This window comes from Trachypithecus francoisi, unplaced genomic scaffold (assembly GCF_009764315.1).
Source record: "Trachypithecus francoisi isolate TF-2019V2 unplaced genomic scaffold, Tfra_2.0 Lachesis_group8, whole genome shotgun sequence".
Lineage (NCBI taxonomy): Eukaryota > Metazoa > Chordata > Mammalia > Primates > Cercopithecidae > Trachypithecus > Trachypithecus francoisi.
This window is the reverse complement of record NW_022681473.1, coordinates 54,730,015-54,744,326: the sequence shown is the minus strand read 5'-3', so window position 1 is coordinate 54,744,326 and position 14,312 is coordinate 54,730,015.

Genomic DNA, 14,312 nt, shown 5'->3' with positions numbered 1-14,312 from the left:
ACCCAGTACTGCACTAGGCACTTTACAGGCATTGCTCTTGTTTAAGTCGTTTGCTCAAAGTTGCCTAGACAATAAACAACAGAGCAAGGCTTTTAACCCAGGTATAGCTGACACTGCTGCCTCTATGCTTAGTAGTTGAATGGCTTCTTATGCTTCTTAATATTTGGACACCCCTCCTTCACCAGTCACTTGTAGATTTACCCTGTGAAGAGCTAATTCTTCCCTCTAATAATAATATTCGTTGACCATTTACTATATGTCAAACCCCATTTTAAGGACTTTAAAGGTGTTAATTCGTTTAATCCTCACAGCAATCCTGTGCGTAGGTGTTATTAATACCTTCACTAAGACACAGGCTTAGAAAAGTCGATTAACTTTTCCTAGGTCAAACAACCATTAAGGAGCAGAGCCAGATTCAAATCCAAGCAGACAGAACCCTGAACCTGTGTTTTTAATTCCTCTTTTAAACTGCCTCCATAGTATGGTAAGACTTCATTAGGGCTAGGTCCATGCCTATTTGTGCATGATTATTTCCCTGACAGCCAGCATGGTGGTGGTTCAATATTTCAACATTTAATGAATATTTGAACAGTGGAAAAGGGAAAAGCTTAAAAATGAAGTATAAATAATGATTTACTAAATTCCAAAAGATATCAAATACAACAAGATTCCATAGTGCAGCCTAATCCGGGCCTGGGAGTTAGAAATATTACTCTATAAAAATTGCCTTCAATTAAACATTGTATTGGAGGTTCTGGTCAATGAAATAAAACAAGACAAATACATAAAAGGCATCCAAGTTGGAAATGAAGTTGTAGCACTGCATTTAACTGCATAAGAAAATTGTGGAATGCTACAAAAAAAGCTATTACAACTAAAAAGTGAGTTTACAAAAGTTGCAAGATACAAAATCAAATATACAAAAATCAGTTGTATTTCTATATACTAGGCATAAACAACTAGAAATGGAAAATTTTAAAATATCTCAACAACAACAACAACAAAAGTAGCAAATTTAGGGACAAATTTGACCAAAGATGTGAAGGACATATATACTGAAAACTATAAAATATTATGGAATAGCACAGAAATGGAATCAACCCAGGTGCTTATCAATAGTGGATTGGATAAAGAAAATGTGGTACATATACACCATGGAGTACTATACAACCACAAAAAGGACTAGATCATATCTTTTGCAGCAACATGAATACAGCTGGAGGCCATTGTCCTAAGCAAAATAATGCAGAAACGGGAAACCAAATACCGTATGTTCTCACTTATAAGTAAGAGCAAAACATTGAGTACACAGACACAAATATGGGAACAATAAACACTGGGGATTCCAAAATGGTTGAAAAAACTACTATTGGGTACTACGTTCACCACTTGGGTGACCTGTATCATTAGAAGCCTAAACCGCAGCATCATTCAATATACCCATGTAACAAACCTACACGTGTACCCCCTGAATCTAAAATAAAATAAAATAAAATAAAATAAAAAACATTGTTAAAAGAAGTTAAAGAAGACCTAAATAAATAGAGATATATTATGTTAATGCATCAGAAGACCAAGAATTTCTAAGATATCATTTCTGCCTAAATTGACCTGCAGATTTAAGGAAATTCCAATAAAAATTCTAGCAGATTTCTTTTTGATGGAAATGACCAAACTAATTCTAAAATTTTTATGGAAATGCAAAGGACCTAGACTTTGCATTTTATGGAAATGCAAAGGACCAAGACTTTCATCTCATCAAGAAAAACAAAGTTTTGGAACTTACACTACCTGATCTGAAGACATTATAATAAGAGCTAATCAACACAGTATAGTATAGGTATGAAAATAGATAGAGTAATGGAACAGTATAGAGAACCCAGAGATGTATCTATATACATGTTGTCAGTTGATTTTCAACAAATACGCTGAGGCAATTCAATAAGGGAAAAGATAATGTTTTCAACAAATAAACCTGAAAAAATTGAAGAGCATTTGCCAAAAAACTCTTAATCTCTTGCTCCTTTCCTCATATAGTCACAGAATCCTTGGAGTGTTGCTTTTCCAGCCAGAAACCTCTGTGGCCAGTGGCTCCTTTGCCTGAGTTTTGCTCAGGCCCACTGGGCTTGTTCTGCCCATTTGGCCTTGCAGGCTGCACTCGGCTCACGCTACTGGCCCAGATCCCATGCCTGCCAAGGACGAGCCAGGCAGAGTGGTGAGGGGTACGTGAGCAAGTGAACATGAGGTCTGGCCACTGTGCACAGCCAGGCACACTAGCTGTGGTAGGGCGGGCGGCTACAGGTGCTGGCATGGGTGCCAGCTCCTGCAAAGCTGTGGCTGGACCAGGAATACCACAAGCGACTTCCACTGCTGGCACCAGGGAATGTGGTGGCACCTGGAAGCTTTGAGATGCCAGGAAACGCAGAGCCCCAAAGAGGGTGTTACAGTCCTGGCTCAGGGAGCTCTTAGGTCTGGGCTCCCAGAAGTGTGACAGCTCTTTTGTCCTTCTCTCTTTTCTGCTTCTCATCACTTGCAACATGGGAAGTGAGGGGGTATTTCAGCCCTGTTTGTGTTACAACTCTTTTGGTCCTGCCATTTGACAGGTCCCGAGTTCTTGTCCCACATCCAGGAATAATGAGGTATGCAGACAACTGGAGGGTGAGTGGGGTGAAGAGGTGCTTTATTGAGTGACAGTGCAGCTCTCAGGAAACTCTAAGTGGGTAGCTCTTTTCTGCAGGCAGGTTGTCTGGATGTCTGACCAGCTCTCAGCTGAGAGGAGACCCACAGTGGGTGGCTCCTTTCTGCAGGCAGGTCGTCAGGATGTCTGCTCAGCCCTCAGCGGAGAGGAGACCTGGAGTGGGCAGCTCCTACCTGCAGGCAGATTGTCCCCATGTTTCTTGAGTCTGGCTGGCTGAGCCTAGGGTATTTATGGGCTCAAAAGGGAGGAAGTGCATGCTGATTGGTCTATGGGCAGCAGAAAAAGCGCCATAAGTTCTCACTCCAGTCTGAGGACCTGGCAGCCCAGCCCCCAGGCTTCAGACTGTCAGTTGTGTAAAGGTAGGGTTTCACTGAGGACCCACCCCTTTTTGCCCAGGAGTCTGTCTACCTCATGTCACTGTCCATGGCACCCAGGCTGTTTGGGCCAAGGGGAGCCTGCAGGCCCACACTGAGCTGCCCTCAGTGCCCCCTCAGTTTCCCCTCCCATGTTCATCAGCATCCAAAGTCCAGAGGGGGCTGAGGTGGCAGGGGGCTAGCATGTCAATGTTGCCCCAAGCATGCATGCACCTGCCAGATTGTGACAGCATCTGGGCTTGGCCACAATTTTGCTCTGTCCCAGAAGCAGGGAGAGGCCAGACAGCAGGAGCAGGCACTTGCAAGCCTGTGGGGGCAAGGGGCTTCCTGGGCCCCTGAGAGCACAAGGATGCCCAGGTCCACAGCTGTGGTTGGGCAGCTGCAGCTGTGCCAGGAGGGCAGGGCTCCCACCCCACCAACTCGGAAGTGGGTGGGGCTCCTGCCTGTTCCTGTTTTTGTGATTCTGTGGAGTGTGCAGCCCTGGCCAGGCCTCCCTCACTGCAGCTTGCATCTTTGCAGCAGCTACTTCAGAGGGGCTACCACTGCCATCAATACTATATATAAAAATTAACTAAAAATGGATCATACATCTAAATGTAAAAGAGCTAAAATCACAAAACTTCTAGAAGATATCTTAGTGACCTTGGATTTCTCAAAGACTTCTTAAAGATGGCACAAAAAGCACAAACTGTAAATGAAAAAAAGGATAAATTGTACTTCATCAAAATTAAACGCTTCTGCTTTTTAAAAGACTGTTAAGAAAATGAAAAGGTAAGCCACAGACTTGGAGAAAGTATTTGCAAAACATATATTTGGCAAAGGACTTCTAACTAGAATACATAAATATCTCTCACAACCCAATAAGAAGACAACCCAACTTTTTTAAGTGGGCAAAATATTTAAACAGACATTTCACCAAAGATTTATAGATGACAAAATACGTGCATGAATTAATACCATTAATCATTAGGGAAATGCAAATTAGAAAAATAAGATTTCACTGTGCACTGTAGCTACTAGAATGGCTAAAATTTGAAAGACAGATCATATCGCATGTTGACAAGCATGTGGAACAACTGAAATTCTTGTATACTGCATGTTGGAAATATAAAATAATACAACAATTTTGGAAAATAGTTTGACTATTTCTTAAATAGCTAAATATACAGCTACCACATGATCTAACCATTCTACTCCTAGGTATTTACCCAAGAGAATTGAAAGCATATGTCTACACAGAGGCTTATACATGAATATACATAGCATTAATTGTAATAGGCCCAAACTGCAAACAACCCAAATGTCCATCAATAGGTGAATGGAAAATAAATTGTGGTGTATTCACAAAATGGAATATTACTAAGCAATAAGAAGGAATGGTTAGTATACCTCAACAACATGGATGAGTCTCAAAATAACTATTTTGAGTGAAAGAAGCCAGATCCTCCCCTGCAATAAAAGAGTACCTGTGGTGTGATGCCATTCATATACAATTCTAGACAATCCAAACTAATCTGTAGTGACAAAATGCAGATCAGTGGTTGCCTGGGAATGCGGGGGCGATGTTGTGGAGATGGGTGGAGGGGTAGTACCACCAAGGGGTGAGAGGAAACTTTTTGGGGTGATGGATATGTTCATCTTCTTGATTATAAATGATGGTTTCACAGATGCATATGTTGAAACTTGTCAACTCATACACTTTAATCATGCACATTTTATTGTATGACAGTTATACTTCGATAAACCTGTTAAAAAAAGACATAGCTAGTTGAATTTTAAAGGGCTTTGTATTGTGGCCTAAACAGTCATGAAAAGTGCTCTGCACAAATTGCCTTCAACTTTGTAAAACAGAGCCATTACTCCTTCATATATCTCATGGGGAGTGTAGTGAGGATTGACAAGGAATAGACTAAAAGACTAAAATATTTAAAATTAGTATTAAATTAATATTATTAATGACATCTAGATACCTTCTCATCACAACAGCTTTCTTCTTACCTGAATTAATTATGAATATAATGAATTAATTAGAATATAAAACAGAACAAGACAGTAATAAAGATTATCTTAAAAACCAAAATAGAAGAGATTAGAAATCCTCTGTGGAATAGGAATTTTGAAGCTACTTTGCAGCAGAATAAGGAAACCTTTATTTTTCTTACATATAAAAAGGTATGAGAAAAATATTTCTAGGAAACCACATGTATAAATAGTAAGAGTTATGGAAGAAGAAACCATTAAGTTTTTTAAAAGTTTTATGAGTTTTTTATAAGAAGAAGGATCATTTTGCCATGAGTCTTGTAATTTATATGTTCCGGTTTTCATAGTTTTTTAAATAAGTATTTTCCAGTTAAAGAAAACACAGAGGCTTTGATAAATTCTAATAAACATGGTCCTGTAGTGAAGATCGGGAAAATTGGAGACTTTTGGAAGGGCATATTTTTTCATTTATTTATTTATTTATTTTTGAGGTGGAGTCTTGCTCTATTGCCAGGCTAGAGTGCAGTGGCACAATCTCGGCTCACTGCAACTTCTGCCTCCCAGGTTCAAGTGATTCTCATGCCTCAGCCTCCCGAGTATCTAGGACTACAGGTGCGTGCCACCATGCCCAGCTAATTTTTGTATTTTTAGTAGAGATGAGGTTTCACTATGTTGGCCAGGATGGTCTCAATCTCCTGACCTCATGATCTGCCCACCTCAGCCTCCCAAAGTGCTGGGATTACAGGCGTGAGTCACTGAGCCCAGCCTGGTATATTTTTTTCTAGGAAAGTATGTCCAGTGTCTCATGCTTTTTTGTAAGGTTACTAAGCATCTGTGTTAGGACTGTGGGAATATATGAGGAAGATCCTGAGTGGCTATGGATTATAAACATTTTTTACTTTCTGTATGTAATTCATAAAATCATAAAGTTGAAAAAAACTGCCTAACAATCACCTGGTCCAATATTCTTCTTTTAGAGGTGAGGAAGCTGAGACCCAAAGATGGAAAGTGATTCATCTAAGGACTACAGAGCAAGTTAATTAAACTGGGCTAGAATCCAGATTTCTTGGCCACCAGTCTAGTGCTTTTCCTGCTTTTAATGCTATCAGTGTAGAATAAGAGGAACACCTAGTCACCTACAATTAAGATGAAAGCTTCATCATTTTCTAGGACTTCGAATCTTTTCTATCTCATTGATTTCTTCTTTCTGGCTGCATCTACTCAAAGTTTGTTCTCAGCCCTCTGCTCTAATTTTTTAAATGTTTGTGAGGGGTGGGGCAGGACTCGTGCACTCACAGCTTTAATTTTCACCAGAATTCAGATGGTTTCCAAATCTACCTTGCCAATTATTATCTTTCATTGGTGTTCTAATCCTGTATTTCCATATTTACACATAATATCTCCCATAGGAATGAATGTACCACAGCAAGGGTGCCTTGATTTCCATACTAAAGTGGTTTCAGAATTCCAGCGTATCCATGCTGGTGTCAGTCAATAGCAACCACAATAGTACTTGGCAGAGATGGCAGAGCCTGGAGAATTCTGTGGTTGCTGTAGGAAAAGGCAGCAGTCTCCAGTGGACAAGACATCATGTAGAGAAGTAGCACTGTTACTTGGTAGATGCCACCTAGGATATTACCAGGGAATCAGCAGTAGAATCTGGCAGAGTCAGCAGTGCCTTGTGGGTGTGGCAGTGCCCAGAAGATATAGAAGCAGCTAGATGTGGTGATACCTAGAGGAAATAGTTATGGAGGAAAATAGACAAAACAAGTGGAAGTGGTCAGTATGCCTAGTGGGAGATATGATAGTACTCATTGGAGTAGAATTAGATCAAGAGCGGTGGGAAAACACAATGCCATATGGAAGCTGATCACACTTGTTTGTGAGCATATTTGAGTCACCTGCTTCCAGATATTTTAGAAGTTTGTTGTTTTGTGGGGAGCAGGATTCTGCTTTAATCGATTCAGAGAAAAGGTTACATTGGCACATCTCAAGCCATCATTCTGGGAAAGGAGAATAAAAGAAGTTTGGATATTACAACAAAAATAATTATCTTTGCCTCAATCCATACTTCATTAATATCAACTAATAACCCTCAGTACAGAGTTCTCTGAGAAAACTCTTTTAAGCATATGGCTTAGGCCTGGAGGCCTAAGTAGGATCCACAAAGAGAAAGATGCAACAGGGGCTATGAGTCTAGCTATCTAACTCCATATGTAGAATAGAAGTAATGGTAGAAAGTGGCTAACCTGCCTCTAGGGCTCAAGTCCTGCCAGAGGCGGAGACAGGAAGCAGACAAGTGAGTACCATGAATGGATGCTGAGCTTTAAGGTAGCTCAGCTACCTAGAAGTTTAAGGATAACCTCACGCATCAGTAAATGTGTGTGCTTACCAGTAAAAGTCTTGGTCTTTATCAGTAGGCTTAGCAACTCCTCTTCCTATGAGGGAGGAATTGGAAAGTGGACATGAAGAAGTGGGAGCAAGGATGGGAATATTCGATTGCTTATGTTATAGTCTGAAGTGTTCCCCAGCTCCAATTGTCACCACATGAGTTTTTTCCTTCAAGCAGATGCAGACTCCCCAGCTTTCCCACTGACTACTGAATAATTATTATGTCGTTTTGATTGAGTATATTGGTGCTTTGATCTACCTGCCTTGGGGTTTCAGGCTTGGGGCAAGATCTCTTGCAGGCAAAGTCTTGTTTCTGTCCCAATCAGGATCAAGTTTGCCTCTCACCTCTGCCCAGATGCCAGTCAATACCAAGTGTGAGTTGACATCATCTCTGATGCCTTCTAATGGTGTATGCCTCGTCCCACCCTCCTTTCCAGATTGACCACCCAGACATATTTTCCATGCTGGATCTTCAGATTTAAATATTCTTTCCCGATATTTTTACTACATAGAAATTTCTGTTATGTTCTCTAACTTGCTAGTATATCTTTGATACATTCTTTTACTAATATTTACTAATGGAGAAAACATAACATGATTTTAAGATATTTGGTTATACTATAACATCGTATCGATGTTATATAACATCAATGTTTTACAACATTGAAGTCTTTGTTATTACCGTTATCATTTATGATGTTGACTTTGCTGAAATGGTGATGATCTTCGTAGGTAAAAATATGCACAGTGGAGTCCTGAATTAGGTCTTTTGGTATTTTTTTTTTTCCGAGATGGAGTCTTGTTCTGTCGCCCAGGCTGGAGTGCAGTGGCGAGATCTCCGCTCACTGCAAGCTCCGCCTCCCGGGTTCACACCATTCTCCTGCCTCAGCCTCCCCAGTAGCTGGGACTACAGGCGCCCGCCACCACGTCTGGCAAGTTTTTTGTATTTTTAGTAGAGACGGGGTTTCACCGTGTTAGCCAGGATGGTCTCCATCTCCTGACCTCGTGATCTGCCCGCCTCAGCCTCCCAAAGTGCTGGGATTACAGGCATGGGCCACCACACTTGGCTGGTCTTTTGGTATTCTTAATTGGTTTTGTCTTTTTTCTATCACAAAAATATTTTCAACTTCACTGAAGGCAAAATTCAAACGAAATAACAGTGGAGTTGTAAAATGAGTCTGGAAGTTATCAGAAAGGATTCTAATTTTCAGAAAATGATAGCATGTAGTGCAGAATTTCAGATTGCCAAGAAAGCATCCTAGGCTTCAAACACTAAAATAGAAATATGGAGACCAAGGAATCAAATTTTTGCCAATACTTACTAGCTTTGTTGTTACTGAGGGAACTCCATTTGTTCTTAATTACTCACAGTCCAAAACACACTGCAGTTTAGTTTCTCTATTAAGATAAATATCAGTTTGACTCACAGAAGTGAGTCAATGGCCAACTCAGAGAGTAAAGTTCAAATATAGTAGCCTTTATGCATTCTTCTGGCTTGTTCGCAGTTGCATTCTACACCAAAATGAAGTCTTCAAGAAGAACAAAATTTAAGTGGACAGAAACAGTCCTGTACTGAGTGATCTTAGCACTTAATGCAGATAACTGGATAAAGGTATAACTTGCAGCTCATGAAATCTTAATGAATGAATGTATACATGAAGAATGTATATACATGTATTCATTCATAATATTTATTCACAGCCTACTCAGTAAATGTGCTAGATTTACATATACTACCCAAGTGCTAAGAATGCGAGGAAAAATAAAATATGTACACATTTAACATAATAGAATGTGGCATATAACACTGATATATAAACAAATTTTAAAAAGAAGGAATGAGAAAAATTCATTAATGTGGTAGGAGGCAGCCTTCTAAAATGGCTCCCAATGATCTCCACATCTTGGTATTCATGCCCTTCTATAATCCCCTCCCCTTAAACATGGGCTGGACATAGTGACTTGCTTCCAATGAATAAAATATGGCAAAAATAATTGGATGTCACTTCGAAGATTACATCTAAAAGATGATGACTTTCAACTTGCTTGCACACACTTCCTCTCTGGCTCTTCTTGCTTGTTGCGCTGATGAAGCAAACTGCTATTTTGTGAGCTGTGTCAAAGGAGAGGTCTGCTAGGAAAGAACTGAGGGAGGCCTTTGGCCAACTGCAAACAGGGAACTAAATCCTGTCAACAACCACGTGAGTGAACTTGGAAGTTAATTCTATTCCAGTCAAGTCCTGAGATGACTAAGCCCTGGCAGACACTTGAATTGCAGCTTTGTGAGAGACCCTGAAGCAGGGGACCCAGGTACCCATGCCTGGTTTCCTAACCCACAACAATGTTAAATAATAAATGTTGTAAAAGTTGTGAAGTTTTCAGATAATTTGTTTTGTAACAATTGATAATTCATACAATTAGGAAGAAAAGGAAGGTGATTAAAATAGAAGGAATGGCAGTTGCAAAATGAGAGGGCATTGTAGAGATTAAATTCTAGAATGGTAAATGGATTTGTGTAGCCATAGCATGAAGTATCCTTGCAAGAATGAATAAAGTTTGAGAAGAGGATTCAAGGTCAAATTGTAAAATGCACTCAGCGTCATTTATTTTAGTGTTCTTTTACAGAAACCTCGCCAACTATTTTAAACAACAAAAAAAAGTTTAAGACAGGAAATTAGGTACTTATAAAATCATTGGAAAGGCTGGAGTAATTCCAGTCTCAGCCCGAGGAATGCTCCCAGAACAATTATCTCTGAATGAGTCTACTAGGGAAGTTTCCATCTCCTCCATAATAAGAAAAGTAGGGAAGCAGGAGATGCAACTGTAATAGGTCTGTTGCTCAATGTGCATGGGAAGTCAGTATGCCAAGACATGGGGGTTGCAGCAGAGAAAGAGGTTTAAAGAGGTTTAATCATACACAGGGCTGCTGAACGAGAAGACAGAAGGAAACTTCAAATCTGTCTCCTCAGGGAATTTGAGGCTAAGGTTTTTAAGGGTTTTGGAATGGGCCAGAGTATGGAGATCATTGACTGGTCAAGGAGTGTGGGGAAGTTATGTGACAGGAAGGTAAAGAAATGATATTTTCTCTCTCTAAAGAAAAGGAGGGAGCAAGAATTCCTTGACGAAATGGTTGATTCTAGAACCAGGGCAAAATAAGATACAAAAAAAAGATACAAAATAAGGGACACTGGAGCATCTTGTAGTGCCAGAAAGTAGGGAAGTGCCCAATAAAAACACAAAGAAGGGAGTATGTCAAAGGGATACAGGAGCAAATGGAAAGAGCTCCCAATAGTCAGTCTTGGAAAAAATTGAGCAACAGCATAAATAAAATAGTATTGTATTATTACCTAAAGTAGAAAATATTCTTGAGTCCATAGTGATATGAATAAATTATTTAAAGCATAAATTAATGAGGGGGAATAGATGAATCTCCTGTGCAGGAAAAGCCCAAATAATTTATGTAGATATTCCACTTTAGAGGAAGCAGAGCATAACTCCTGTCTAATTAGGTATGGGTTGTGCATAGTGATGTCTTTCCAAAGAATATGGTATAGAGAAGAGTAACTTTACAGTGGAGAAACCTGACAAACACTACCTCAGCGAGGTGCGTAAGGTGAACATCAGCAGTGATAGATCATGTGGATATTATGTACCCTTGATATAACACCATGAAAACGGCACTGTATTTCTGTGGTCTTCCTTCCCAAAACATATAGCCCCAGTGTAGTCATAAGAAAACATCAGAGAAATCCCAGCTGAGAGATATCCTATATAATACCCAAATAGTACACCTCAGAACTGACAAAATTATCAAGAACAAGAAAAGTCAGAGAAGTTATCACAGCCAAGAGGACACATGATGACTAAATGTAACGTGGTGTGCTGGGTGGGATATTGGAACAGTGAAAGGACATTAGGTAAAAACTAAGGAAATCGGAACAAAGTATGGACTTCAGTTAATAATAGCATATCAGCATTGTTTCATTAGTTGTTACAAGTGCACCATACTAATATCAGATAATGATAACAGGGGAAACTGGTGTGGGTATATGGGAACTCTTTGCACTATTTTCACATTTTTTTGGTAAATTTATTCTGAAATAAGTTTATTTTTTAAAAAGTAAATAGTCTTCTAGATGCTAAAGGAGGAGATCTTAAATCACATCAGCACTGTTTGGAAATTTGGGCATTTCCTGAGGAACATAGAGAGAGGAGAGAATTCCTATTTGATTTCAGTATTACGAAAAATGCTCTTACATCAAACTTGACCTCATACATAGACTATTACAGGAGTAACCCACTAAATTTTATTTACTTTAACTAGAAAATCCAACTAACAAATAATTGCTTTTCCTCCTGTTTGGAGGCTATGATATTATGATTATATAAATATCAATATATTGGTTTTTATCCACAGTTCCTGGCTCATAGCTCCCAGAGTCCTTGTTACAGTCTTTTGTTACAATGTTGAGGTGCTTTAGGGCTCAGGAGCAGGTCTCAGGAAACAGAATCTCTCTCTTTTTTTTTTTTTTTTGGAGATGGAGTCTCACTCTGTCACCTAGGCTGGAGTGTAGTGGTGCAATCTCGGCTCACTGCAACCTCTGCCTCCTGGGTTCAAGCAATTCTCCTGCCTCAGCCTCCCGAGGAGTTGGGACTATAGGTGCACGCCGCCATGCCTGGCTAATTTTTTTGTATTTTTGTAGAGACAGGGTTTCACCGTGTTGCCCAGGCTCATCTCGAACTCCTGGGCTCAGGCAATCTGCTCGCCTCAGCCTCCCAAAGTGCTAGGATTATAGGCGTGAGCCACCGCACCCAGCCAACAGAATCTCTTTCTCTGACCTTCTCCTGTCCCCCTTTTACCTGCTTCAAGGCAGGACTCTAATATGATTGTGGATCAAAAGACCATCATTCCAGACAGAGTCCTGACCCATACTCTGGAGGAAGAAAAGCTGCACAGAGAGGCCAAGGGGAACCCCAGGCAGAACATGTGGTGTTTGGTTTTCTGTCCTTGTGATAGTTTGCTCAGAATGATGGTTTCCAGCTTCAACAAGTATGCCTTGCTGGGCTTCCCAACTCAGTCTATTCATATGAGGTCATGCCCTTTTTGTCCAGTCACATTTCTACTCAGTTGTCAATCATGCCTATGTGAAAAACAAAAAGGACAGGGTTTGGAGAGCTTCTGGATGGCTGAACACATAGAGATTACTGGAGGATGACAAGGGCATGGAATCTCTGTGCCCCTTCCTCCCTACCTGGGCCTATGCATCTCTTCAAGGTTATCCTTTGTAACAACCTTTATAACAAATCTGTAAATGTGTTTATCTGAGTTCTGTGAGCAGCTCCAGCAAATTAATTGAATCCAAAGAGGGGGTCATGAGAACCCCTACTTAAAGCGGGTCATTGGGAGTTCTGGAGGCCCAGACTTGCGACTGGTGTCTGTGGGGTGGGGGGCAATTTTGGGGGCCGAGCCTTCACCCTGTGGGATCTGATGCTATCTCCAGGTAGATAGTGTCAGAATTTAATTAAAGGATACCCAGCTGGTGTCTGCTGCTTGGTGTGTGGGGAAAAAGCCCCTTACCTTTGGTCATTGAGTTCTTTGTTGATGACTGTTTTGGTGGTGTGAGAGCAGAGGAAAACCAAGGCTCAGGAGTTTTTCTGAAACAGAGGCTTAAAACATTTTCTTTTTTCTTTTCTTTTCTTTTTTTTTTTTGTACAAGCGTGATGTTTATTTTTTGTCTTTTTTTATTATTATACTTTAAGTTCTAGGGTACATGTGCACAACGTGCAGGTTTGTTTCATATGTATACATGTGCCATGTTGATGTGCTGCACCCATTAACTCGTCATTTACATTAGGTATATCTCCTAATGCTATCCTTCCCCTCTCCCCCAACTCCATGACAGGCCCTGGTGTGTGATGTTCCCTACCCTGTGTTCAAGTGTTCTCAGTGTTCAATTGCCACCTATGAGTGAGAATACGTGGTGTTTGGTTTTCTGTCCTTGCGACAGTTTGCTCAGAATGACAGTTTCCAGCTTCATCCATGTCCCTACAAAGGACATGAACTCATCCTTTTTTATGGCTGCATAGTATTCCATGGTGTATGTGTGCCACATTTTCTTAATCCAGTCTACCACTGATGGACATTTGGGTTGTTTCCAAGTCTTTACTATCTAGAACTAGAAATACCATTTGACCCAGCCATCCCATGACTGGGTATATACCCAAATGATTATACATCATGCTGCTATAAAGACACATGCACATGTATGTTTATTGCGGCACTATTCACAATAGTAAAACATTTTCTTTTTGGTGTGAGAGACCCTCTCATTCTTTAGTAAAAACATATTTACTTGCATGTTATTATTGTCCTTACAAACTTGTTTTTCCCAAGAGCAATTGATTTTGCTTTAGGTGCCAGCTGAAGGTCTAGAGGCGATACAATTTAGGATTCTTGTCTAGAAATCAGTATGATTCAATTCTGTTCAAGCCAAATGATATCCGTAGACTCCAATTGTGTGCAAGCCCTGTGTGGAGCCTCAAGTCATCTGCGTTAGTCCAGCTTCCTATTCTTGGAAATCAGCTTTGCTTGATTGGACCTATATTGGCAAGTTAATGTTTGATAGTGGCCTGGCCTTTATAAAAGCATACAATTTTGCAGATGACTCCTTCTCAGGCTAGAGTATCTTTGCTTGAAGGAGTGGATTTATTCTGTGAGCCAGGGAAGCAGGCATGAAGAAGGGGCATTCTGAAAGGGCAGGGAAGATCTTTTGCACCAGCTGAAAATGCCATCACATGGCTCTCCACCTGCCTCTTTTGAAGACTGGCTGTGGAGAGGTGGACTGTAGGTCTGAAGTGGGGAGATACCT